This window comes from Nothoprocta perdicaria, unplaced genomic scaffold (genome assembly GCF_003342845.1).
Source record: "Nothoprocta perdicaria isolate Ctin4 unplaced genomic scaffold, notPer1 scaffold_23, whole genome shotgun sequence".
In the NCBI taxonomy this organism is placed as follows: Eukaryota; Metazoa; Chordata; class Aves; order Tinamiformes; family Tinamidae; genus Nothoprocta; species Nothoprocta perdicaria.
Window position 1 is genome coordinate 2,297,495 of NW_020455455.1, and position 26,635 is coordinate 2,324,129.

A 26,635-nucleotide genomic window follows, 5' to 3' on the forward strand; every position below is an offset into this window, starting at 1 on the left:
GCAGTCTAATCCTACTTTGTCCAAATGAACTGTTTTTATGATATGAAAAACCACTTCCTAAATGAATTGCGATTTCAAGCCTATTTCAGTCTAAGAGTTCATTCCTTTTGCTGTATTATCCACAAAAGCACTACATTAAAAGAGAAAAAAATGCAATATTAAATGCTTAAATATTATGAAAACTATTCTAACGGTGCCCCAGCAGGATTTTATGCTGTAGAATATAAGCACATAGTACATTTTGCTCAGAATACTTGTATCATTCAATTCAGAGAATAGAAGTTACTGTTTTTATTTGGTAGATTCCTTTAGGATTTGCCCTCTGTTTTTATTTACTATATATTTATATACACACATATACACACATATATATACATATATCATATATATCAATATATATCATATTACTCTGCAACAAACATACCAATTTTTCATTTACATGTATTTCTATGATATTCTACATTTCTATGATATTCTGGGCATAGGCATGGGCATTCTGATATAGGGCAATTCTATGATATTCCGAAAAACATTCTCCTCAATCCTGAGACACTGCCAAAGTAGCTCTGTGCTTTGGGTGCCCAATTTGAAACACTTTAGAACCATAAATTGTATAAACGTATTTATCATCATAACCCATTTCAGATGTTGCCTGCCCAGTTTTCACTGCAGCTATGACAACTCCAGAGGAGTTTTGGGAAGCTGCTCCTGAGCTTCCTGCTCACAACGGGCACCCAAAGAGAAGAGGTGTTTGCTGGAGTCCATGGTGGCCTCACTAGCGCCCCACAGGAAATCTCTGCCGAAGGCAACAACCAAACCGGGATTGTCCAGCACGTGCCTGCTTCATTCCATGGATGCTTATACTGTGACAAAAAATAAAAATCTGATTAAAATAATAAATCAAACCTCTTTGATAATAATACAAAGGCAGCAAACAAAGCTTCAGAGGGTCTGCTCTGCTTCAGCTCCTGTCCATCCCATCATCTCCTCCATCCAAACTCCAAAGGCCATCACAGGATCCACCTCCTCCTGTCCTCAGGTTCCCTCTCCTTGGCAACCCTGCGATTCCTCTGCTGTTTGCCAGCCCGTCTCTGTTTCTTCCTCGCCACCATTTCCATGTTGTTGTTTACCTCTTGTGCACAATGCCAAGAAAGACTAGCAAAGGAGTCAGTGTTTCTCAAGGCTACATTTATGGCTTGGCACTAACATTGAACACATTCATCCTATAACCTGCAATCTTCATGACAGCGAAGCGTGAGCCTGCTGGGCTGTCATTTCTCCTGCACAGGATTCAGGTGTTCATCTCCTTACACTTGTGGTTACCTGCTGGTAGAATTTGCAGTTTAACCTAAAATTTGCCTCAACTTTCATGCCCCAAGAAATTTTTATGTAGTAATCATAAAGGAGAACAAAAAATTCTGAATAGAATATATATTTGTACAATTAGAAAGTACTAGCATACATTAACTGAAAAAAATGGATGTTTGCTTTTACTGTTAACCGAGTGAATGAATCATCTGTGCAAGGATCTGATATGTTTCAGAAGTGAGAGCAGAAAAATGGTTACTGACACTTTTATTGTGGTTCACAAAAAGGTGAGCATGAGAAAGGGGACTCTCCTAAAAATAGTTTTAATTGTAGACAGAAAGGTGGAAAACGTGTAAAAAGACTTGAAACTGCACAGACCTGGAGAAAAATCTGTCATTGATAGTGGGACTAAGGAAAAATGAGTCATGATGTGAAAAATATCTATAAGGGTTGACAAGTCAGAAAAGCAGCAGATGCAATTACACATATCTGTATAGCATCATAATTTCTCGCTTTATAAAGAATTTTCATTTTAATAACACAGAACATGCCCTGGATTAGAAGTCAAAGGGCTCGCACTGGACTTGTGGGTGAGCCAGAGGTTTAGTTTGAAATGATGCAAACAAGTCCAAATGCACCATTAAGAGCAACATTGGAAGGAGGCTCTTGCAGGAGCAGCCTGCCTTACTGCAGAGACCTCACAGAACACCCATAAATTACAAAACATAGAGTTGGGAAGTAAGCTCCATGATTCATTCACCTTAAAAGTGAATGGAGAGTGGGAGGAGGGGAGTACCTTAACCACAACACCCTCGGGAGCCAGATCCTGAGACACCATTAAGTACGCAGCCCCACTCCCAGGTACTGTCACAGCTCCCCAGACCTCCAGTCCTCAGCCTTCATTCAGCACACACATGTACAGGAGAACAGCAAGCTTCAGAAATAAGAATCCGTCTCTTCATGCTGTTCCACAGGGATCTGGCTGGCTTGCCAGGCAGTGCTGACAGCCCAGATGAAGACCCCAGCAGGCCAGTTGGCCTCCTCACACGCCAACTACTGGCAAACTGTCCTCTCCAGGCCCCAGGCTTCGACTTGGCCAAGAAGGGCCGGGGTGAGGGTTGGGAGAATATGATAGAGCTTTATAGCGTCACAAGGGGCACAGACCCAAATGACTGCAAAACTGTTATTCACCTAACTCCACACTGCCAGAATAAGGAGGAGCTGGAAGGTCCTTCTAAAGCAGATGGAAGGAAGGACCATGTCTCAGGCAGGCCGTGCATCTCTGCAATGTGCTGCCACAGGAGGTCATGGAGGCAAACAGTACCCGAAGGGGATTAGAGAAAGTCAGGGACAGCGGGTTTGTAAACAGGCACTGAAAGGCAGGGACGTGCAGGGATGTGCCCTCTGACGTCCCTATCCACGCCATGGACGCGGCGCATGTGCAAGTACGGGAACAGACCCAGAAAGTGGCCAACCACGGTTCCTGTTGCCAACAGCGGGACAGATGGGCACTGCAATGACGCAGGTTCAGTTTTTATGTTCTTAATCTCTCTCACCATTGCCTTAGGGCTAAAGGAAGACAGTAATTTGATATTTAAAATCACCTTTCTATCTAAAGTTAGTTCTTAAAATTCAGAGAAAAAAAAAGCATGCTCATGTTTATATGGTGCATACTGTTTTCCACATAATCAGGATTGCTTTTAACTACAGCTCACGTTTACATCACGTACCCTACAATAATTTTGTAGGATGACACTGCAAGCAGCATCCCCTCAAAGGCTGCTCCAAATCAGCAGCACCCATCTCAGCAGCGGTGACGGCTTTTCCTCTCCTGCCGCATGGACTAGACTACAACTTGACTCGGACTATGGCAAAACACCTGCAGGTTTCAAACACTTCCTCCTYCTCCTGTAGGAAGGATGACATCCCTGCTAGCCCAACTTCAGCTTGACTCCTCTGCTCCCYAAACTCCCCACCTGCCCACTCCTTCCAAGGGCTTCCAAAATCTGCACTACGGCCGGTTACACTAGTATGCAACAGCTGTTCTCTAAGCAGTAGAAAAGCAATGAAATGGCAGTGAAGCARTAGGAAAGATGCAGTTTCCAGTATTACAAATTGCTTTCACACATCCAGCTAACAGTTTGGTGAAAAGCTTACAAACAGAATCTTAACTATTGTAGCTGGTTCACTCAAACAGCACTGGCAGCATTTCTCATCTGACCTTCTGCTACTACCATTTCTTTCCTTTATACATATACGTGTGTATATATATTTATATATATATATGTACACACATCCTTGACAGATCCTCCCTACACTGCATATCCTTTTATAAATATATAGATATATAACATATGCCACTGGATCCAATTTTCTGCCAGGGATTCATTACGCATCATATAACAAATTTGCTTATTTATGTTCTCTTGGTCCTTCACCATACGCTCAAGTATTCCTTTAGTCTCATTTTTCACCCTCGACACCTAAATCAGGACCAATCCACTGCCTTGTTTGTGGAATTGTCTGCTTGAAGGACTCCAGCTTGACTTTCAAGACTAAAACACAGCAGACAGCACGTTACCTCTGTTGACTTGAAACACACACCAAATTGCCTTCTCCTCAATGCTCACTGATGTGTCTAATGCACCAAATGACATTTTCAGAATTTGACATATTTTATTCAGCCACGCTCAAAAATAAACCACCTGCAACGTTGCCTGTTGCCACCTGAGCAATGAATCAAATTTCAGAAGATACATGTATCCTAACACAGAAGAGCTGGCAGGATCTAAGCATAATGTTCTTTTGTCCAGGTAACCCTCTTCCTTCACCTCCTTGTGCCTCTAGACACCTGCCATTCTGCCTTTTCTTTTTATGGTCATTATGTGGGCTTAATGGTGCCAGCAAAGGCCTGAAATTCTTTTTGTCATAATGCAAATCCTTAGGAGTGTTTTGTCTTTTCCTATAGCCTCTCCTGTTTCAGCCATGCTACGCTACAGGTAGATAGATTTTATATCCATATACAAAATAGATTTTATATCCATATACAAAATCAGAACAGATTTCTATGACAGAGGTGTTAAGATAACGATTCTTCACACTTGAGCCCATCAAGTCCAGTTTTCAAAGGATATTTCAAAGGATAAATATTTCATTTTCTTTGAGAGGTTACTTATTCACTCCACATCTTTCCTGGGGGTGTCACATTTTCTGTAAGTCAAGATTCGCTCCTGTTACRCTCTAAAAACAATATTCTTTGCAATTTGGCAACTGACCTGGCATCTAATCATTATGTTTTGAACATAATGAGCAAGCACCTCRGAGAGAGTGCAGAACATGCCTTGCAGTAAGAGTTAAATACTCAACAGTGAGAGCAGCTAGAGCCTACATGGAAGGGAGGAGGATCGTGCTCCACAGCACTGCCACATGCCTTGTCTTTCTCCAAAGAGTTCCAAGTCAATATCTCTCCAAACAACTGAAGATGATCAGGATGAAAAGGTAATTCTGTTTTGATTTAATTCTTACAAAGCAACCATAAAACTAGACCTTTGTTCATTAAAAAAAAAAAGTGAACATCTAAAGATGCAGAACAGTTGCAGCCCCTTTCAAATAGTGTATAGCACTGCAGTAGAAAACCTTCAAAGACCAGAAAGGCCCTGCCTTAAAGAACTCACATTATAGCACATCCCCTCTCACCATCTTGGACTCCAATAGCTCCAACTCTTGGGCCATCTTGGGCCCCTGTTAYTAGAAAAAGGGACAGGGAATACTGAGCACAGCGTCAGTTCTAAGTGCCACCATTCCTCCTGGACTTCTTTCTTTTTGTCTAACCATGACACTTCTTGCCCATGTAAACGTCCGCTCATGTATCCAGACAGATCAGAAACACAGCTGGCTGACAGGGGCTTCAGTTGAGGGAAAAAATAGTACCTGTAAAGCAACCACATAGACCAGGGGTATGGTTAGGTGCAGATAGTACTAGTTGTGATTTGCATTTGGGCATGAAGTTGCCTGTACTTAAAAAGTAGTTCAGTGAATGATGAATTTGACCAAGCATTTCTACAAGAAACCTAATTTCAAATCCACCATGACATCTTTGCTTGAAATTTCAGTGATGTGCCAACAATGTTTTAACAAGGGAATCACTCTAGTTCCTCACTTACCCTTATCCCGAGTTAACCTTGTATCCTGGAGGAACCTCTACCGCTGAGCAGAGATACTGATGAAAATTTTAACGAGACAAGGAAATTACCCTCCTTCATTTTGGCAGGCCATGGGGAAATACCGTGCCTAACTGCAAGGCTAGGAGCCCTCTATGCGCAATCAGAGGGAAGCAGAGATGCTCTTCCCAAGGGCAATTCATCGCACTGCTGTCACTCCCCTGCACCGGATCACCCTCTGGATGGGTCAACACTCCCTCACTGTTGGCTCAAGAGGTTCCTGGGTGAATAGCCTCCTGATTTAGGCATCTGTGTTCAAGGTGCCTTACATGAGGCAGTCCAAACATAAACCCCCAGGAACATGAACCAGGCTCTTGATGTTCAAGAGCCTCCCAGTCACAGCAGAGCTAATCATTCCATAGGAAATAGCATGTTTGGTTCTGCAAACGTTAATTTAGGTWAGTAAACAGCACCACTGTTTGTACCTGTTTCTCACACTGCCAAGCACACATTCAAGATTTTATTCTCCTTTTTACTACACAAATCTACAAGGATATCATCATTATCTTCATTACTATATGTGTCTASAATCTTCCCCCATATTTTAAATTATTTAAGTTTCTAAAAATGACTCTCCTAACATGTGAGCAGGTGCTTGCAATAAAAGTTGAATGCAGGATGGCAGTTCTGTGCAGCACGTCTGACAGGCAAGCACCAGGGAGGCTAATGTGGCTTGTGGAACAAGAAAAGCCCTTCAAAAAGCTACATGCATCTCACTAGAATTTAATGCTGAATTGAACTATAAGTTAAAGCAAACCAATTTCTAAGGATTCTGATGGTTCTGAATATATACGAGGTATAAGATTATGCATATCTAACCCTGACTACATTTTTTTCTTTCACAAAAGTAGAGACAGACATGTTCACCAAGATACTACCACTGARTCAATTCTGTAATGTTTCTTCTTGGGAATCATTTCACTACATCTGCYAAGGACTCCTCATAAGGCTGCAACAGATTAGCCTTTACCTCAGTATTTTAGAGATAAGTATTAATATAAAAATCAGAGGAAAAATATAGCTGTTTCTTAAATCATTAAAACCTGTATTTTCTTACAATCTAATTGATTCTGCTTATAAATAATTGTATTTGGGGCGAGGAGATCTGGACATCGAGACACCTCATCTGCCCTGAAAAAGCTATTTTAAATACTGCTGGTCAAGAATTTTCTAATAAGTGACTTAATTTTAGTGTTAAAAATAATAATAATAAATAATAATAATCTCCACCATTTCCAGAAATAGAGCTTTATTCAGATGCACTACAGTTCAAACTTCTTTTTTTTCTCTCCCCAAAACACAATTTCTTGTAGCCAAAGACCTGAACAGTCAGTCGGGTTCATTTAGATTCAAGGCCCTTATTTGTCTGATTCACATGAAAGAACATAACTTGGATTATCTGTAATAAAATATGTGCCTTAATCCCCATTCTTTAGGTTGACCTTGGACTGGCACCAACAAATCCACTTCATGCCTTACAAGGGATCCAAAGGATCAAAGGGAGCAAGAAGAAACTACCTGGAAAATGTCAGTATCTGAGACACAACAGGCTTCACTCTAAGTGTCTTGGATATACCGTGAGTTCCCTTCTCTCTGCACTCCCAAAGTGACTTTTCCTCTTAAACTCAATGATATTTTGAGTTGTGGAGCATTTGCTAATATTCTGTGTTTTGTTAGCAGATATAATAGGTAGCACCTTTGAAAATCACTCCATTACTATTCAAGCATCTGAACATGGATAAAAAACATTTGAGCTTGACATTTTTGGACAAAAATATTTAAGCTTTGAAATATTCTAAACAACAGAACAAATTCATGGAAGGTTTCATGGAAACCTAATTCGTGGGAATACATGGTTAAACACAAATAACAGATGGGACTCATACTGCAGAATGGATGCAGTCCAACTCTTCCAACATCTGTATTAGTACCTCAAACAGAGTGGAGACTTCACTTAACAGCTAAGTATTCCAGATTATAATAGCAGAACAAATATTTGCTACCACTTTTACACCGAACTGTCACCATTATGAACTACCTTATTTTTTCTTCTTTAAAATATTTCATAAGCAAATGTGACAGAGCAGAGCCCTTTTGTAAACACAACTGTTTTTCTCCTCATCTAGGTGCACAGTGTCTGAGCTATTGATAAAATCCTCATAGAAGATTCCAACATTTGCAAAAGCTCGTTTCATTGTGGTACGACACATCCTGCAGCTTTCCATGGTGGAAGCCATGAAAAATACCTCAGAAGCAGTCCAAAGATATATTTTTTTTCATTTTTTTATTTAAAAAAAGAGGAGTTAAAAATCTCCTTAAACCGAACTCAACATCAGAAATATTTCTAAACTTCTGAAATAGTGACACATTTTCTGCAAAATCTTGTCCAGTTATCCAAATAGTATGAAGTTTTATTTAAATAAAGCCAAGATTAAATGTGTTTCCTTCTAGCTTGAGCCTCCTTCAATACACCACCGCACTTTAATAGCTCACAGCCTAAAATGTTCCTTAGAATTAAATAATACATTTGCAAAATTAATATATAATATCAGCAGGATCAGAGATTAAGAACAAGRTGAAGAGAGGAAATGTTTTCAGCTTAGAATGAGGTAACTAAAGAAATCTTTCTTTTACACAGGATGATGGAGCTCTGAAAAATAAAGGTGGTGCTTCAGCCCTGCACGTGCACAGGATGAAGGGGGCCCAGGCCTCACTTAAACCAGTGGGACTGGAGGGGACAACAAAGCCTCCCGAGACGAGGCCCCTCTTGCACTCGCTTAGTCTCTGATGGCAGGAATGAGTCCCCAGCTATGAAAGGGACTTTGTGCCTGGATCCGTGTACGCGATTTATTCCCGTTCACAGAAAGCAGAATAAGAGACAGCAGGAAATGCAGATTCGGATTCGCTGCTCGATAGCACTGTGCGCAGAGGGCAGAAATAACTGTGTTTTGCCCCATTGCACCCTGCTCTTAAGGGGTTGGCAGCAGGTGCAGGACCCCAGTGTGAGCATGAGACAGGAGCAGAGGACAAGCAGAGCCCGTTTCCTCAGGGAACACCCTGCTTCCAGCAACACCATCACCCAGGCCTACTTCCATCGGGAGCATGACGCATAGACCAGCAGCCCATCGCCCTTCTCCCTCTCCTCCAACACAGARAGGGCCCACAAAGGATTTTGCCTGTAATATATTGGCATAGTTCTGTCCCAAATGCATTTCTAAGTATCGTAATTTCCTGCCCCTAAAGTCCTTTTATTTCATTCCTCGGTGTATCCAAAAGAAACACAAATCCGTGCAAGGGAAGCTCCATTTCSTAGCCATCCCTGTCAGGCCACAAATGGCCCATGGAGAGCACACGTGCCCTGCACTTCTACCAGAACAGTTTCAGCTCACCAGTAGTAACTGAACCCGCAAATACCAGGCCTCTTATTAAACTAAAGAGTGTACTGACATTTTCTCCAAATGGGTTTTCTCCCCCAAGCAATTCCTTTTTTTAATCTTCAAAGATACTTAAGTAAGAGAAACACACCAAAATAGAAACTTATTCATTGTGCCCTCAATGAGCAATTTGTTTTAAAGCACTGGAAAACAATTCAAAATAAGCAATTATTCCTCGCTCCTTGGCCAGTTGAGCCCCGGCATTTTATTCGGGTTACAAATACGTATTTTAGCAGTACCATTGATATGGGTTATTAAAGGTCATGGAAAAAAAAATCATGAGTTACTATCCTAGACTTGCAAAATATCATTTCAAAAAGAACATAATAACACTCTTGTCTCAAATCCAAGTTTTTCAGAGCTGTGCAGTGAAGAACTCCACACTATCACACAGAAAAGTCAATGACTGGGTAATAACAACACTGCAGATCATGAATGAAGCACAGAACTATTTTTTTTCCTGGAAAAAAAMCCCACAAAATTTGTAGAAAAAGAATCCAACAAGAAGAATACTGAATACACATATATATTTGTGTAGCTATGCACAGTTGCAGCACTTTCACCATAYCCCAATTAGAGCTGACCTGAACTTTCAAGTGGATTTGTACCTCTAAGATCCCCTGGGATTAACTTACTAAACCAGAGGAAACTATGATAAACATATCAAAACAAAAAGACCTAAGCAAGACAGAGCATGTGTATAGAGCAGGCATGTATAAAGCAATTCTTCCTTGGCTTACTGAGTCATTACAGGGCAGCATCACTAAAGAAGTCTGAACATACAAGGTGCCACACGTACTAAGCAGGGCTGGGGCACAGGCTCAAGCAAGGGCTTGGGATCATCCACAGTGTTACCTGCTCCATTACACAGTTTTGATCCCTACCAACTCCAGACCATACCCTGGAACAGAAGCTCTCCAAACTGGACTTCGCTGTCAGGAGGCTGATGACCTTCACCAGGATTTGTTCCCAGGCTCCTTGTTTGAGCAAGGAGAGAGTGTAGCAAACATTCTTGAAGGCCCTGAGAACAATTTTCTTTCTTGGGAAATGTGCCTTGGTCTACTCTCTCAAAGACCCYTCAGCACAGACAGCTTCTTGCTCCCAGAGCTTTGCTGCACCATCTAATACTTGGGTATTGGATACTAAGCACAAGCATTTGTCCTAGGAACAAACTAGATTTGACCCAAAGCATTTTTCAGGAWCAGAAAATGAATAAAATCCTAGAATACAATACATGCTGGAGATGTGGTTCGCCTAAACAACCTGTCGGCTCTTTAATGCCTCTAGCCKTTAGTGCTTCAGCTGAAGCCAGGCACCCCTGAAAAGCCAAAGCGAGCCTCACCTCTGTGAACAAGCCCTGTRGTGGAGATCAACAGACTGCCCAGTGTCACCTAATCAGCAGCAATGAACTTGAAGATGGAAAAAGAAAGGACAGTATAACTCTCTGAAACACTTCAACATRGGGAAAAAGGGGGCAGGGAGGGAAAGAGCAGCGCTGTGGGAACAGCTGCAGACCATACGGTCATGAGAAAATATGGTCTTCAGGCAAAGATGGATGAGAGAGGCAGACGGAAGCACGCACCACCTTTCATGTCCTTAGGCTTGGATCACGACGGATGACAACACACGTGCACCCTGTGAGACTATCAAAAGCAGAAACCATCTATCCTGAGTGTCTGAACTGCACAGGCCCAYGCAGTGCTCTGTGTATGAACAAACGTTCAAGGGAGCGTTTGCACATGCAACACTACAAAAAAAAAMCCGTGGGCTGCAAGAGGAAGGCACATCAGCCTCTTCTCTGCAAGGAACCTCTGTAAGGAGCACTGCAATCCAGGCATGGCTTTTTACCCAGACTTCTTATTCATCACTGCTCATGTGCAYGTCAAAGACAACATTCTCCAACTGTTTGGCCACGTTCAGCTAAAACTCTGAGTTCTCCCCTGAACAGCAAACCATGATCAATAATCCTGAAAAAAAGGACACATACTATGCATATCATTTTATGGTTAATTTTTATTAATAACCAGATACCACAGGTTTTTACTGCCTCTATCAACAATATAAAAATCAATTAAAACTTCTATGCACTGATACAAAAAGATATTGCAATTATTCTTAAAAGCATTTCCTGCATTGATACCAGGTTGAGGATTATTTTTCTTGCTAGCATCAATTACTGGACTGCAGCAAATGTACGAGCAGACCTTTTATTTCTTTAATCCCTGTAACTCATTAGTATGTCTCAGTGTTGGACATTAATAATTTTTATCTTCTAAATACAGTAAATCGTAAACACTTCCATATTGAGGATTCTTAGAAATTTAGAGAGGGGGAAAAAATAGAATTCATACTATAACAACAACACAGTTTCAATTTGCTAGCCATTTTGCCCAAAATACCTCACTAAGTATTAAAATAATGTACAGTTCCAGGACAGAACTGTAATTTTTCAGATACCCAGAGTGCAAATTATTTCCAAATGTACTTGGAAAAAAAAATGTGCTATCTTTACACCCACATGAATATTTATGATTACTGTCTACATGATGGTATAAAGGCATATAACACAAGTGAAAAGGAATAAAATTACATGATTGATGCTGTACCCATAAATACTCTGTGCCTCTTCCTCCCCTCACCTTAAGAGCATCGGAATTCACTTTTCAATAAAGACAAGCAGAGAAGTCTGAAAACAGAAATTCTCCCTTTCCATTAGCTAGCAGTCTCATTAGCAACCCTAGATCTAGAGGAGGTGAGAAATGGAGCAAACCCAAAACCCTTGGTACATTCCCAATTCTTCAGTCCTGCTCCACCTCTAAGTTAACCGTTTGCATCACTGAAGAGCAGACTGGGCTGCAGCCCTTCCAGGCACAGGACGACTTTAAGAAACCCCTGTGCAAAAAGAACTAAAATCCTTGCTGCATTTCTCCTCTCCCGGCACGCTTCACACAAGGCCAGGCTTCTGCTGTGGACATCACCCTCATGCCCACAGAGGTTACAAACCCATAAGCTCCCAAGATAATGAACGTGCCCGGCGCTTGGCTCCCCACAACCTCCTTTCCTGAGCGCCAACGGGCAGCGCATGCAGAGCGAGCTGGGGGCCGGATACATCGCTCTGGCACCRACAACATTCCCAGCCACCCACTTCCCTTGATCCCGCTCCACAAATGTGTGCCAGTTGCAGGGAAAGTGTGGAAAGTGGAAGTGAGCTGCACGAGCTGTGTGTGCAGAATTGCTTGGGACTCCATCTTTTCAGGGACAGCCCTTCCATGCTTAGGGTCTCACATATTCCCATATGTACACATGCTGTGGGGCCTCAGTTGCCTATGCATTTGGCAGATAYAGAGTGTATCTAGTGCTGCTTGGAAGAGTTGCATTAGCTGGATGCATACAGCTTAACTTAAACATTCATTCAGGCTGTTCTCAAAGGAAAAGGGGTTTCCTGACATTCAAAGACACTAAGGTACTTAGCCAGTCAGAAAGATTGGGCACTACCATGTCAAAACATACGGGCCATGAAGTGACGTGCTCCTCTCACAGCAGGGTATTTATGCAGTWGCTTTGATTGGGAAGGCACTTGGTAAATGAAAAGTCTCTGTTTAAAGTGAGAAGACTTGCTCTAAAAAAGGAATTTTGCAAATGAAGTCTGGAAATTGAACAGACAAATGAGCTCTGCTCATCCCAAGACCCTCCTGCAAGCACTCCCCGCAGGATTTTCTGTTTCTTTTTTTCTTTTTATTCTTTTTTTTTCCTCTCTCTAATAGCTCCTTTTTTTTTTTTCTCCTCCCTCTCTCTCCAGTACTATAAGTCTCTACTGTTAACTTATACATTATTTAAAAGATTCAGAGTTTAAAAATAGCTCTAACCCACCAAGGGAAAATGGAAAAAGCAGCGAGCTGAAAGCCACAGCGCTCTCACAAATCATTTCAGCATGCGGGGCTCCCCAGCCTCCTCCCGCTCCCTTCCCAGTTTGGTAGCTGCCTGTGACACACACACAGACAGACACACACAGACACACACAGACCCACACAGACCCACCATCTGCACCAGTAAGTTATACAAAGGTAACTCGCTCCTGAAAAGGCTTATTCCAAATTCCCATGCAAAGCAAAGACAGCAAAATATTATATTCACAGGCCTGGGTCTGCATAAGGTTTAAGCCCTTAGTTCGAGAGTCTGTGTTCAMCTTCAAGGATCTAGATTTGGCTACCTATTAGGCAAGCACCTTAACACTATTTAATATGCCCRTAGCCCCGTTACACCTAAGAGAAGGTCTATTATCCTGCTTGACAGATGGAAAATGAGTTACAGCAAAATTAAGTGATCTGCACATGACTTAAGTGAGGTGCATGACAGAGCAGGGAGTTGTCCAGTGCAAGACATGCTTCTAGGTACCAAATCACCTTTGCTTTATTCCACAAATCAACCACTAGATATTCATGCTGGTAAGGCTACCAAGGCACTTAAGTATGGAAAAAGCTCTTGAACATAATTAGTCTCATACATAAATAGTTATATATAGTGAGCACCATGCCTTCCCCAGAAATTTGAGACAAAAAAACATGCTATATGTGACKGGAACRTGAACATCCTAKGGTATYGGGAAGAGATTAGGAACATYTCAGGCTAATCGAAAACTAGCCAAGATCCCAACTCTCTATTTCACTTGTAACTGAAGTCCAGAAAACACAGGCCTAAAAGTAGTTGACAATCTCACATTTACAGAAGTAGTGGCATTCAGCCAAGGGAAAAAAGCAATCCTTATTCCAAAGGCCATACCCAACAGAACTATAAGACTTTGTCACACTACATAAGAAACTGTCTGCCATAAGCATTTTAATTATAGCCTAAAAGGTTTGGTGTAGAGTTTAACTGGTTTTATTCACTGTATCAATGGTGCCTGGGAATGCTTGCTCACAAGGAAGGAAGGAGAATAAAGGAAGCGGGGGAGGGGAGAGGTTACCCAATTTTAAATATAGCAGGTTTTGCCCATATTACTTCAAAACTCAACATGGCAYAGGTAGTTTTTCCCTTAGGTACACTATTATATATCTAGAATCTATGTGGCTCAATTCTGTATTGTCACTGCTAGTAAGAGGCCACAGCCTTTGTTTAGTGCTAAAGAAAGTATGCAACTATAGTAAAGACATAACTAAACTAAGAAAACACTGTATAACTAAACCTGTAGATCCATAACTAACTATGAAGGGATCAAAATGTTTCAGCAGCAATTCAAGACTGTGAAAGAAGAGATCCCCTAGAAAGATCAACATCAAACTCCTGACAGCAGACTCGTCAACATCACCCCCCGATGAGTAAACGTAGCTTAGGGACAAGGGGGATCTGATATAGTTTGTATAGGTAGTTTCTGCTGTACTGTTGTTCAGAATGAGCTGGAACAGGATAATCTAGACAGGAAATTTAGTATTATTTTAGCTTGGACGGCAGTAACTTTTTGTATGACTGATTACACTGTTAAAACTCTTAACAGGTTCCCAGCTCTGCATTTGTTTGCTTCTTCAGCTCCCATGGAAGTACCCAGGAGACAGTGCAGTACCCAGACAGAAACCTACTGCTCGTTGAAACCCGAGTCTGGAGTGGATTTTGCAAGTTAAAACAGATGACAATAGCAACCTGAGGCTATAAAAATGGACCAGGAATAGGACATTGAGTTTTACATAATTTGGTGCCATTGGTTTCCTTGAACTGAAGTAGGAAGGTGAGAAACCTGCACGTGCCTGAGCTGGTGCTTTCCCCAACACAAATCAGGGTCTTTACCTACGTGCTAAAGTGGCTCTCCAAGGAGGTGGAAATGAATTCCTGAGGCACCAATTAACTGACGGGGTGCCGAACAACCAGATAGCTCTGGACGTTACTGATTTGACATATTAGCACTGTGCTTTGATTATTTTTTTTTTCACATTATAAGAGACTTGCAAGCAGGAACATAACACCCCAACAAAATGACCACGACTGTTYAGAGTTTGATTCCTACTACCAGGAGCAGAATTATAATTTGGCATACAGGTTGTGCCAAAAGTAGGCTTTGGGAGGTGAAAGCAAGAAAATGAGTAAACAAAAAGAAACTGTGATTTTAATCCATTTCCATAAGTGAAATATGTTGTGTGCAGAGCTCCTCACCCGGTCTCACAGGGYAGGRTAAGTCGCGCAATCCCCTGTCAGGMGCRGCGGCGCACAAGAGAGCGCCCAGCAAATAGCGGAGGTCTCCCCATCTGCTGTAAAACACGGGCACGCAGCTCGACCAGAGTGCAGGAAGGGTGTAAGGCCAAGGCACAGGATTGAATTACCCTGAAATACCAGCGAAAAATGAGAACACCAACATGAAGCAAAAATCCAAGGGAATACAGTGAGGCCTACGCTCCCAAGGCTGCTGCTAAGATAAGACTGTGGACGTTCATGCGCTGACAAGAACGGATGAAGTGACAGATGACTTGCTATATGTCATCTTCCTCTTCTGGAAGTACCTTTCAGTTGCAGAAGCACCCCCTAAGTTGTGGATGTAACAAAAGCTAGTGCAACAGAGCACACATTGAGAAAGGAGAATAAGAAAAAAAAACAATATTTTTGTAGGAACATACCTGCCAGGTCACCTTGAAATCTCCATTGTTTTTAAAGCAGAAAGATGATCTGCAGTAGTTTGGCAAATGGTACATGACTAATATCTGTGCTCAGCGCTAGAACCCTTTAGTGGAGTAGATACTCGCTACCTAGTATCTGCAAAATGATTATTGCTTGTAAAAGGTGCAATAAAGAGCACCGATAATAATGATCTCTGCAGCAGAGGCAACAAAAAATAGGATTAGAAGTTTCTTAGTTGTAACAGCTGAGAATCAGTCTTTTGTTTAGAGAAGATACACAGAAATTTTAGGCATAAAACAGCCTAAGACGACACTGCAACTCTATGTGCAGAAAGAGTCCAAAATACTAATTAAAGGTAAATTCATGAATCACATTTAATAACTGTCTGAAGAGAAAAGACTAAATAGAATGGAAAAGTACAAGGGAAGGTCACAGAGAGAAGGAACATAGCTGGTCTCTGAGTTTATGAGGCCAGAAGGAGGAATACATTAAAAATAAAAGGAGAAGAGTTGAATTAAAAAAAAAAAAAGTGATCATATTAACAGGTGGGAAATGTCTAGCAAAGGATTAGGGYGAGATGGAAAGAAAGATCTTGGTTATCGAGTTCCCTATGTCTACAGCACAGAGACTATTTGTTCTTTCCAAGTGCAAAAGTAATTTGAAATTAAAGCCATAAAGAACTTGAGGAATGGTGAATTTCCTGGGCTAGAAATCTTTCCAAAGCTACTAGATGCGAGAAGAGATACTGTCACATATGAGCTTAAAAAATAGCTAGGCAAAGTCCAAGACAACAAGGAAGAGYATCATTAAACATATATATACACACACACACACRTATATGTATATATAGTACATATATAGTGTGTGTATATACACACACATACTCCACCTGGGAACCTGCTGGAGCAATGTCGTGCTGGTCTCTATGTCAAAGTATCTGTACYGGAAAAGTTGAAAGGGGCAACTGAATATCACACCTGCTCTCCCAAAGTTTTCACCTAACACAGAAAAGGGACGAGCACCCCAGAGACCCATCCCAGCCAGCATCATCGCTTTGAGGAACGAATATGTGATCCTGCACAAAAACAACATATCTGAAAAACAGCGAGTCTCGCAGGGTCTCCAGGAATAATGTCCAGATCACTGCATGTGATTGTGGACAAGCAGAACACGGCGCCTGAGCTAAGAGCAAACAGCCAGGCACAGACTAAGTGCAGGAGAGCAACATGGATGGAGTCTCTCTCTCCCTGTTCTCGGTAATTTTCAGATGAAATACTAGAAATTCAGTTAATGTAAACATGAGGAACAGAAAGAAGGTGATGGAAGAAGCACTAGTAAATGAACAGTAAGGACAGAAAAGGGAAGCAACCATTCCCTAAGCTTTATGGGTCACCAGCACAAGAAGGAAGATGACAACATACAGCGTGGCAGCCATGAGCTGCCTGCCCCATTGCACACCCCTGCACAGGCCCCGGGATGTGAAGGAGTTGGAGCTTTAACTTAGTTTTGCAACTGTGCTTTCTTAAAGGCCAAAGGGGAGTCACTTGGAAGCTCTAAGATGCCCTTCGTTGAGAACCGGGCACTGCTTCAAAAAGGAAGAGGACATTTTTCAAAAGTGGTTAAACCTCTCTGATTTCTTACTAGATGTTCAGCTTAAGATTTTTCAGGTGGGAGGCACCATCTTAATACCGTCCTTCTCATATTTGAATTTTGTGCTTAAAAATAAACAACTTGTCACCAGAAAGCATTAAACTAGTATTAAGGGAGAAAATTGCCACTATACAAAGAGCTGGGCAGGATGTTATGTACCATTCAACACTGCAGTAAATAAATATTGCTGCTACAGATAATKAGCAGAAAAACAAACTCTATTCTAACATTTAACATTTTTTCAGATACATTGTCATGACAGAATGCTTAATATGTCATTGATGGTTATACCTGCAGTCTATGAAAGTACAAATTGACATTCACACACACCAGTGAAAACTCTAGAATGGGATTGGGGCATGATATTAACGTGATTTCATAATTATCCACTGATTATACAAACTGAGAACATAATCGCTCATTTGCAGATTACTGATCTACGTCAGTGAGTTTGAATAATGACAATTATTTTAACATGGGTCTGAAGCAATTTGCTGAGGCACACATGAGCAAAAAGGCAGAAAGGRAAAAATAAGCAATTCGTAACAAGAAGTTACCTGGTCACACCCTCCAGCTTTGCACCTTTTCCTAGTCACTACAGTAGTGAATCCTCATTGCTTTTCAAGCAGAAATCCACAGCAGCCTAATTCCCTGCAAAATATCACGGATTACTGAAGCTTTCTCTATCTCAGTTTAGCATCCATCTGGTACCAACTCCCACAGCAAAATCCAAAACCACTAACGGATGCCTAAGGACACAAGGCAGCTAGCAGATCTGTTTTAAAGAAAAAGCCTACTTAGATAGATTTGCTGAAGCAACCTCAAATYAGGTCTCACATCCCAGGATAATGCCCCAAACATCAGAGTTTTGGAAAGCTCCTCTCTGGCTATACTAAACCATCCTACTATCTAAAAAGCTAATCCTGCAGCCAACTCCTTAGGGCACCCACCTGGGGTGGTGAATTGGATCCAAGTCCTATATGAGGGACTGAGGATTATCAGTTAAACAGGGAAACCTGACACACAGAAACACTGAAACTTTTCTTACTCAAGCTCCTCCTTACTGACAGCAATGGTCTGACCCTCCATTTACTAGTACAACAATGTAAATTGCTACTAGTAATGGACTAGTGCAAGGAATTCTGCCTTCCCCATTACAAAAGCATAAAATAGCCATCATTACCCAGTGGAAAACACCTAACGTATCTCCAGGTGGTTTTTCTATATATTGATTATCTCTTTTGGCCTCTTCTTTGGCTGGCTGATTTATATTCCTGTGTCCTGCCGCCTGCGTGGTGAGTTACCTRGCTTGCTTTGCCACAGGGGCTGAGGAGGGCGAAGGACTCTTGGTTGCTGCTCTGTGGCTGAAAGCTGAGGTTCCTCCTCTATCTTTCCTTATAACTCTCTCTTCCTATACAGAAGAACAGCAGTTCACAGCAAAAGTTGTTAGCTAAGCTTGGAAATCTTAGGGAAAATTTAACCATGTAGTCACACTACATTAAAATTGCATTAAAATGCTGCTTTAAGATTATAGCAAACTCGTCTGCTATCCTAGAAAGTAAGGATAGATGTAGCAGTTTCTCTAGACAGTTGGTGTTTAAGATCATTCTACTGCTGGTGTCTGCTGCTCGTTAATTTTCTGTGCACATTGACCAAGTCCTTAATGCTTTTGTTAGGTGGCAGCTGAGAAAGCAGCGTCTGAGATTTCAATAGTGCACAAACACTGGCCTCTTGGTCCCATAAATATTTAGTTCTTTCTGTTTAGCCTTTTCCAAGGACAACTGAAAGAGTCTTGTAAACGATGCGAGTAATTACTGTACTTGGAAAACAGGGATAAATACATTCCTGGAATATAGGATATGGCAAAAGGGATTTTAGATCTGAGGCCAAGTTCTTTTTTAGGATGCTTGCCTGCAGCTCCCGCTGAAGTCAACCAGAACTACATATGCTCATCCAAGTGCAAAATGTGACATACAATATTTATTTTATGCTACAAACAAGTTTAAATAGAGAAAATATAAAATGCATAGCTAAAGTTAACTATTAGGTTCTGATAAAGCAGAACGAAACTACAAATTGAAGAGCGTGGCTCAGTATCCCATGGTCTGCATGAAATCCCTTTACCACCTTTCTCCTCTTTTTTTCTGCTGGGGTGACACGGTGATATAACACAGAGATATTAATATATCTTTGAATTCACCAGTGGAWTTCTGTGCAGAAACATTCAAGGTCAATGGTATGGAGACCATCTCATTACTCACTCTCCAGCTCTTCTCCCCAGTCAATTAGGTAGCACCACCATGGTCCTCCTTCCTCCAGTGCAAGTTACTGGCAACACGGGCTGAAAAGATTATGTCCACTCACTGACTTACAGTGACCTGCAAATGATTTCCAAAACCTTTTACAGCTGCTTTCAATATACCAAAACATTGTAAATGTGAACATTTTTTCCCCCTTTGGGGGTGAGTTTAAAGGCCTTTCTTCCTCCTGCTGACACAGGATAGTGTCACTGTGTCTCCACAACATGTTTCTCCAGGTGCAGAGAGATTTAAAAAAAAAAACATTATTTTAAGCTGGAATAGTTTAATCCAAAATTTTTTTTAAATAGTAGACTTTGCAAGGACCAAAGAGTAATTGCCTTGTTTTTCTCCCTCATCCATTTTAATGAGAAATAGAATCAAAATGTCAAAAAAAAGTCAGAAAGTATTCAAATACATCTCCCATATGAGACTTCTAGTCCAAAATACACATTACCTATATCATTCTGCTGTCTGCACACCCAGACAATGTCTAGACAACTCTGTTGCAAGCAACAGCCTTTCCATGGTGCTATTAGAAACTGGAGTCACACAGAATTACTCTATATTTAAAYGTAGACAAATCGACAAAGATAAAAAAAAGAGAGGAAAGAAATGTGTGTGTATACGTGTGTATATATAATATATATTTTACAAGTGTGTGTGTACATTCATGTGCTTGTTTAAAAAACTAAATCACAGAGGAAGCTACTGATACAACTCATCCTGCTCTTTATCAAGACAGCTCTCATGACCTTGGAATCCCCAGGACAAGGGTCTGCTTGAGAGCATCAGATAACACACAACTTGTTTGGGTTCTCTGGACAGTCTTCCCTTATTTCCAAGTGAACTGCACAATTAGCTAACAGTGGAACTCTGCTGGACTAAGTCAGCTTTTAGAATAGGATAACATGAAGCCTATCACAGTGACTCAGAGAAAAGATGAATATTAATCAACAGACCACCTAAAGTTTGCTCTATTTTTTCCTCTACAAAGTTCAGAAAGTCAAAAGCAGCAGCGACTGTTCAGTATCTCTCAAAAGCAATTTTTATTGCAGTTCAAGATGTCATCCAATGAATTCCCCCTTGTTGCACTTAGACGAAAACCCCGTTGTTTCAGAAAATGTTGATACGAATTTTTAAGGAAGGAGAAAGATGAAAGAAAACTTTCCAGACAATTAATGACAAACTCTCAGTACTATATTTTAATGACGAGTCTATTCAACAAGCTTTACCAGAACTATTCTCAATCCTTCTCATGGGTTTAAGAGATAGAACAAGTTCACCAAAGGAAATAAATAAATAAATAAATAAAAACTGCATCTGCAAAGTCTGTTTTTAAAGTACTTTTACCAGTTAACAAAAAAAAATAGCAAGATCAATAAAGTCACAAAAAAAAAATCAATAGGCAGAAACATTAATGGCATTTAAGTGCGCAGTCACTTAAAAGACATTTTTCTGGATTAATGCTTCACTAGAAATTACAGAGGCRAATATGAAAAACATATCCAGATATATGAGTGATTACATAGCATTCACATCTGCACAGGCATAAAGATTTTGCATCCTAATTATGGAAACTTCATTATTAGAGTTCTTTACGTTGTTTGACAGTATATCCACCTAASAGAGCTATGATTTCTTGAAACAGCTTCTGAAAGCATAGATCCCAGGGAGATTAAATCACTCTAATGAGTGAATAAAGTAAAGGGAATGTGCACCTTCCTCCCCTTTTTTCCCAATATTGTTATAGCCAGAATCAGAATTATAAATGTCCATGAAAGTGCCCCAAAAAGTGCCCCCCCAAAGTGCCTCGGTGGCAGTACAAACCACAAAATGGTTGAGGTTGGAAGGGACTTCTGGAGATGGTCTAGTCCAACTCCCTGCACAGCCCATGTCGCACAGGATTCTGTCCAGACGATACCTGAGTATCTCCAAAGACGATGACTCCATCTGTTCCAGTGCTCTGCTACCCTCACGTTCAGGCAGGACTTCCTCTGATTTAGTTTGTGCCTGTTGCCTCATCCTATTGCTGTGCACCACTGAAAAGAGTCTGGTCCCGTCCTCTCTGCAACCTCCCTTCAGATATTTATGCACGTTGGTAAGATCACCTCTCAGTCCTCTCTTCTCCATGCTGAAGAGGTCCAGCTCTCTCAGCCTCTCCTCATACGCTGGCCTCGCTCCAGTATTTCCATGTCTCTCTTGTCCTGGACAAGACACCAGACACAGCCCTCCATGTGTAGCCTCCTCAGCACCAAGTAGGAAAGGATCAACCTAGGTAATTCAGGAAGGACAACCCTATCTGCTTAACATCTACAAGACAGAGGCATGAATAAAGGCCATGCTTGCTTCTTTCTCCTGAGCAGAAGCACTCCCTTCTCACCCCAGCAAAGATCCAAACTTTAGATCACTGGACAAGAGAAATAATTGATGTAGGGGGTTCAGTACTGCACACGCAGGGGAGGAGAGAAGAGGTCTCACCAACTGGGGCTGCAGAAACACTTCAATCCTTCAGGAAAATTATATCAATGGAAAGATCAAAGTTAGTGCCCAACTTCCATGCATAGCCCAACATGATACTACAACTCTAAAAGAAGATATACTATTAATAAAGTAATAGATCATTATCTCTCACTATCTGGGGAGGGCATTATTAGTGCAAAAGATTAAATCAGACCACTTCTTTTTCACAGAATCACAGAATGATTTTTACCTCAGTACCATCTATATATTTTGTGCTCTGTTCTTGAAATCTGATACCAGTAGCTTTAACCTCCAAGCCTCCCGGGCAGGGGGGTGAAAAATATATCATGTAGGGCCCCTGCCTGAAATGCTAAATCATTTATTACAAGTATAATCTTAAAGAAAGGTCCATAGCTTGTCCTTTAGGTAATTCCACAAGTCACATCCTTTTTTTCTCTCTTGACTGGTGAAACATCCAACTATAAATATGAATATGTCAAATTATTGACAAGCATCTCACCATTTGAAGTACAACACTCAGTGCCTGAAGGTGTCCTCTCAAACCTTGCTAAGTCCTAACCTGAAACAGGCCTTGATTCAAACAGCATTTGCCAGGGAACATACATAATTTGGATCCAAGTGTTTCATTTCTTCTGTCCAGATGCAGCAAGACTGAAATAAAGGTGAATTCAAATAACCCTTAGAGTTAAAAACCACATAAATGCACRTAAGAACTCAGTCATCAGGGGGCTGGTAGAATTTCATTAGTATGGCCCCTCTTATTTCAGATTCCCAGCTGCAAATCTATTTTGGTATTATTTTGGTCATATTGCCAAAAAAAGAAAATAAACATATTGAATAACAAGTCATTAAATACATCTTTCAAGGTCCCTCTCTAAGAGGTCAGGCAAAGGAAAGAGCAAAAAATGAATAAAGCCTAATTTAAGTGGCGACACATCCATATATTTGCAGACCATCAGAACATTATTATATCTCTTCCTACTGTAACATTTCTAGCGCCCCAGAAATCCATTAGCAGTGATTTTCTGGCAATCCACCAAAGCAAAATACATCCTCTTACACCAAAAGAAAGGAAGATCAAAGAATGATTATGGATAAGTACAGGCTAAAGATCAGCAAGCTCTCCCAGAAAATACATTGTAATATAAGGTTTAACAACTCTTGTAAAAAGAGAAAGACAAAAGAAACGCTCTAACTTTGTACCAAAGCAAAGGCTGTGAAAATATAAATGAAAAAAAATCCAGCTACCATTTCTCATTAACACTGGAAATCTATTTATATTAATCTCTTTAGCTAGAATTGGCAGCCCCTTTGCAGTATCATGTTCAGCTCAATTTTGCAGTTTCTCTGCAGCTTCCAGTGCCATCCCCACTTGCTCCTGGGCAATTCACAGGAGCGGAGCAGAATAATCTAAATTTATTCCTTACTATTTTCTAGGAATTTGCCTCAGTGAACAACTTGGCCATTTAGATAGGTAGGCACAAACTGATAATTCTGAAGCCTTTGGATAAATTCCTGTCTCCAACAAAGTCAGTAGAAATCCTTTGTTTCTTATATTAAGCAGAAACAGAAGTGATGCTAATACATGTGGTAACACAACAGAGGCCCTTCAGTGATATTTAGAAATGAAAGGAAGCAAAAGTGTTGCTGAATTTACTTCTTTGCTTTGAAAACGAGTCGCTCCACCAAAAAACATTAAGTCAAAGCCATTTTTTCCCCCTCCTTTTCCCTCAGTATAATTTCAAAACTTGACAAAGCAAAAGAAAGCTATGATAAGAGCAATAGCAAACAGAGCTGAGGCTGTCTCTGCGAACTGGAGGTTCAGAAATGGCATAGTTTTGTTCTAGCTAAACTGCTTTGTAGAGGGGACAGCTTTTATTTAATACTTACTTTTTTTTTTTTTTGCTGGCTTGCTTAGGTACAATACTAGAGCTCAAAGTATCAGTCTGCAAAAAAAAAAAAAGTGTGAAGTGCCATTTTCTTTTAAAATGATGCATCTTAACAATGAGTTGGAGTTTCAGAAGCRACTGGTATATTTGATGACATGTAGCCAGGGACTGAAAATCCGTCATGCCCTTTGGACACAAATACATTCATTTTGTTCTTCTGAAGCMAACCTCCCGTCTTTAATATTTAGGCCAACCTTAAGCACATCCTCAGGAGGGCTTTGCCTTCAGGGGAAGAATGATCTGAGTTGTAAAAATGACCTGAGAAGCATCGGGGATGCTACTAGACAGAAAAAGTCTCATATAAACATCTGAAGTAGCATCACGAGATGAGAAAGGCCTTGCAAGCACTTTGTTGTGGTTAAAACACACAGCAAATCCCTTCCATTTCTTCTGCCAAATGGCTTAGCAGGTACCAAACACAGATATTTTAAATACAAACTTCTGAGGAAGTTACCTTCTCTTAAACATGACCAGCCCCTTGCACAACACACACACATGTACATTCAAGCCAGAAACTGGGTCTATGACTGACCAAGTGCTTCTTGTGGCAAGTTCTACAAGCAACGTTCACTGCAGCTGGTGAGACATAGAAAAGGGCTTTGTACCAACCAAGAAACCCCAGGAGGGCCTCCAGCTCACAGTACCAAGGCCCCGTTTCCCCACTTCTCCCCAAATGTCTATTTATGCCCTCCAAATAGCTGTTGGGAAAGGAGTGGAGATCCAATAGGTAAATAGGTAAAAACGTAAACAACAGTGGGGGGGGGGGGAATTAAAAAAAAAAAAATCAACTTGGGTATTAAAAAGTAGGATTTTAAGTGTTTTTATTTGCTTGGAGAAAGGAATAAAGCAGAACTACAGTAAAAAGGTTCTTTTTTCAGATTCACCTTTTACATCTCAAAGAAGGGCAGAAGCCCARTTTAGAAGAAATATCTCTTTGTAGGTCATCTTTTATTAAAGTACAGAATGATTCTCCTCCTTCATCTCGCTGTGTATCACACCAAATGACAGCATTTTATTTCCTTTGGGACAGAAGAAATAAAGTAAATGGAACAGAATGAGGACACACGATAAATGCTTCCTAACATTGTTTTGGCTTTTTTTTTTTTTTTTTTTTTTTTAAATAGAACTGTCATCATGCGATCAGACCTTAAGTCAAATGGATCTCATCTAGCCCACATGTAGATAACTTGTAGCTATCAGTATTATAAGGTAATAGGCATGGATTCCATATAACTAAAACACTTAGAAAAAAAACTATAAAAGAAAATTACAAGTTGTTATTGTTGTCCCCCCCCCAATAAGGTACCATAGAAACAAAGAGCCATTTGGCTGTTTTATTATGATTATCTGATGTCAATATCATTAAACAAATTAATATATTCATGTAATGCAAACTGCTCTATATTTCAATCAAATATATTTTAATGTATTATTTGATGAGCACTGTAAACAAGGCACCTTTCAATATTTGAGGTTTTGATTCATTTGATACTATTTAATAATGGAACASAGACCCACAGACAATAAAGAAGTGCAACTAAATAGGAAGCAATCAAGTATTAGAAGAATCTTAGGGACGTACTGAGTTCTGTTCAAATCAGAAGATGATTTAGAATGAAAATTTGATTAACACGCAATTGGAAAGAAAAAAAAGAAGGATTTAGATGAGGCATTAGAGAAGCATCACTGCAAAGCCTGCAGGTCTGGAAAGTAYCAAAAGAGTTCAGGTGTTTGCATGTAGACAGGATCAGTTTAGACTCAAGCCATTCCTGATCTATCATGTCTCAACATCTTTGAKTATCTTTGTACTGAAATTGTAAAAAGCGAAAGATTTAACTAGTTAAATACTCATTTATCAAAAATAACTTCTAAATCTTTGGAAGGAAAGTGCTGAATTTGCTCTATTGGGGGATTTYTTCAAGGAAAAATACTTCCTATATGAACCGGAGGTGATACAGTTGCCCCTAACTGAGGTTTTACTCACAAACAGGCCTCAACCAAATAGAAACGGTTACACCAATGACCATGCGCTGAATAGAAACCTGCTCAAAGAAGGACTACTCTTGGCCACTTGCATAAGTCAACAATAACACACTGGTCTTACCAGCAAAACCATTACAAACCCTACCTACATTTCTCACAAGTACAGAAACAAGTAGCAGTCGACTTCACAATTAGCCCTGTATCTCTGCCACAGACATTGCAAAGAAAGCAGCAGAGCCCGTTAATTTGAGAAGACGGTAGAATTTCATGCACACRTCCAGCCCTGGCAGCCCCTCACCGGGAAAAGATGTACCAGATACTGACAAAACGGTGCTTTACTAGTGCCTGTTCATTCAGTCTCTTCAGTGACTATTCTTAAGTAGAACCACTATCCTGAGTGCAATTGGCTTGAATTATTTACTCCTCATATAAAAATCTTGAAGAATTAAATATTATTAGTTTGTGTGCAGATAGTTCTTCAGCCTTCTTACAGGTCCTTCAGTTCCCCCTAAAAAGCCTAATAACTTCTACTATTTTTATTCTCTACATCTTCATTCCTCTACATGCTTCACGCAAATCCTTCTCTAGGAAAGAGGATTTCAACTCATTTCATTGCTCAGCTAAGGATATTATTTGACCATCATGCTAAAAGGTCCACGATGTACAATTGCTATTTTTAATGCATACATATGAAAGATCATTATTTCCTA

At 40.5% G+C, this 26,635-nt stretch overlaps 1 long non-coding RNA gene across 2 annotated transcripts in view; it reads right to left on the reverse strand.

The window, feature by feature from the left end:
- Window positions 1-380: 380 nt before the first annotated feature.
- LOC112947351 overlaps window positions 381-26,635 on the reverse strand; it is a 37,108-nt gene continuing 10,853 nt past the window's right edge. Inside the window, exon 3 of one of the 2 annotated variants that reach the window (XR_003249394.1) lies at window positions 381-863. This is a non-coding gene — a long non-coding RNA (uncharacterized LOC112947351). Of the gene's footprint in view, window positions 864-21,575; window positions 21,717-26,635 lie in introns of those variants that run through there. The other variant, XR_003249395.1, reaches the window with a different exon arrangement.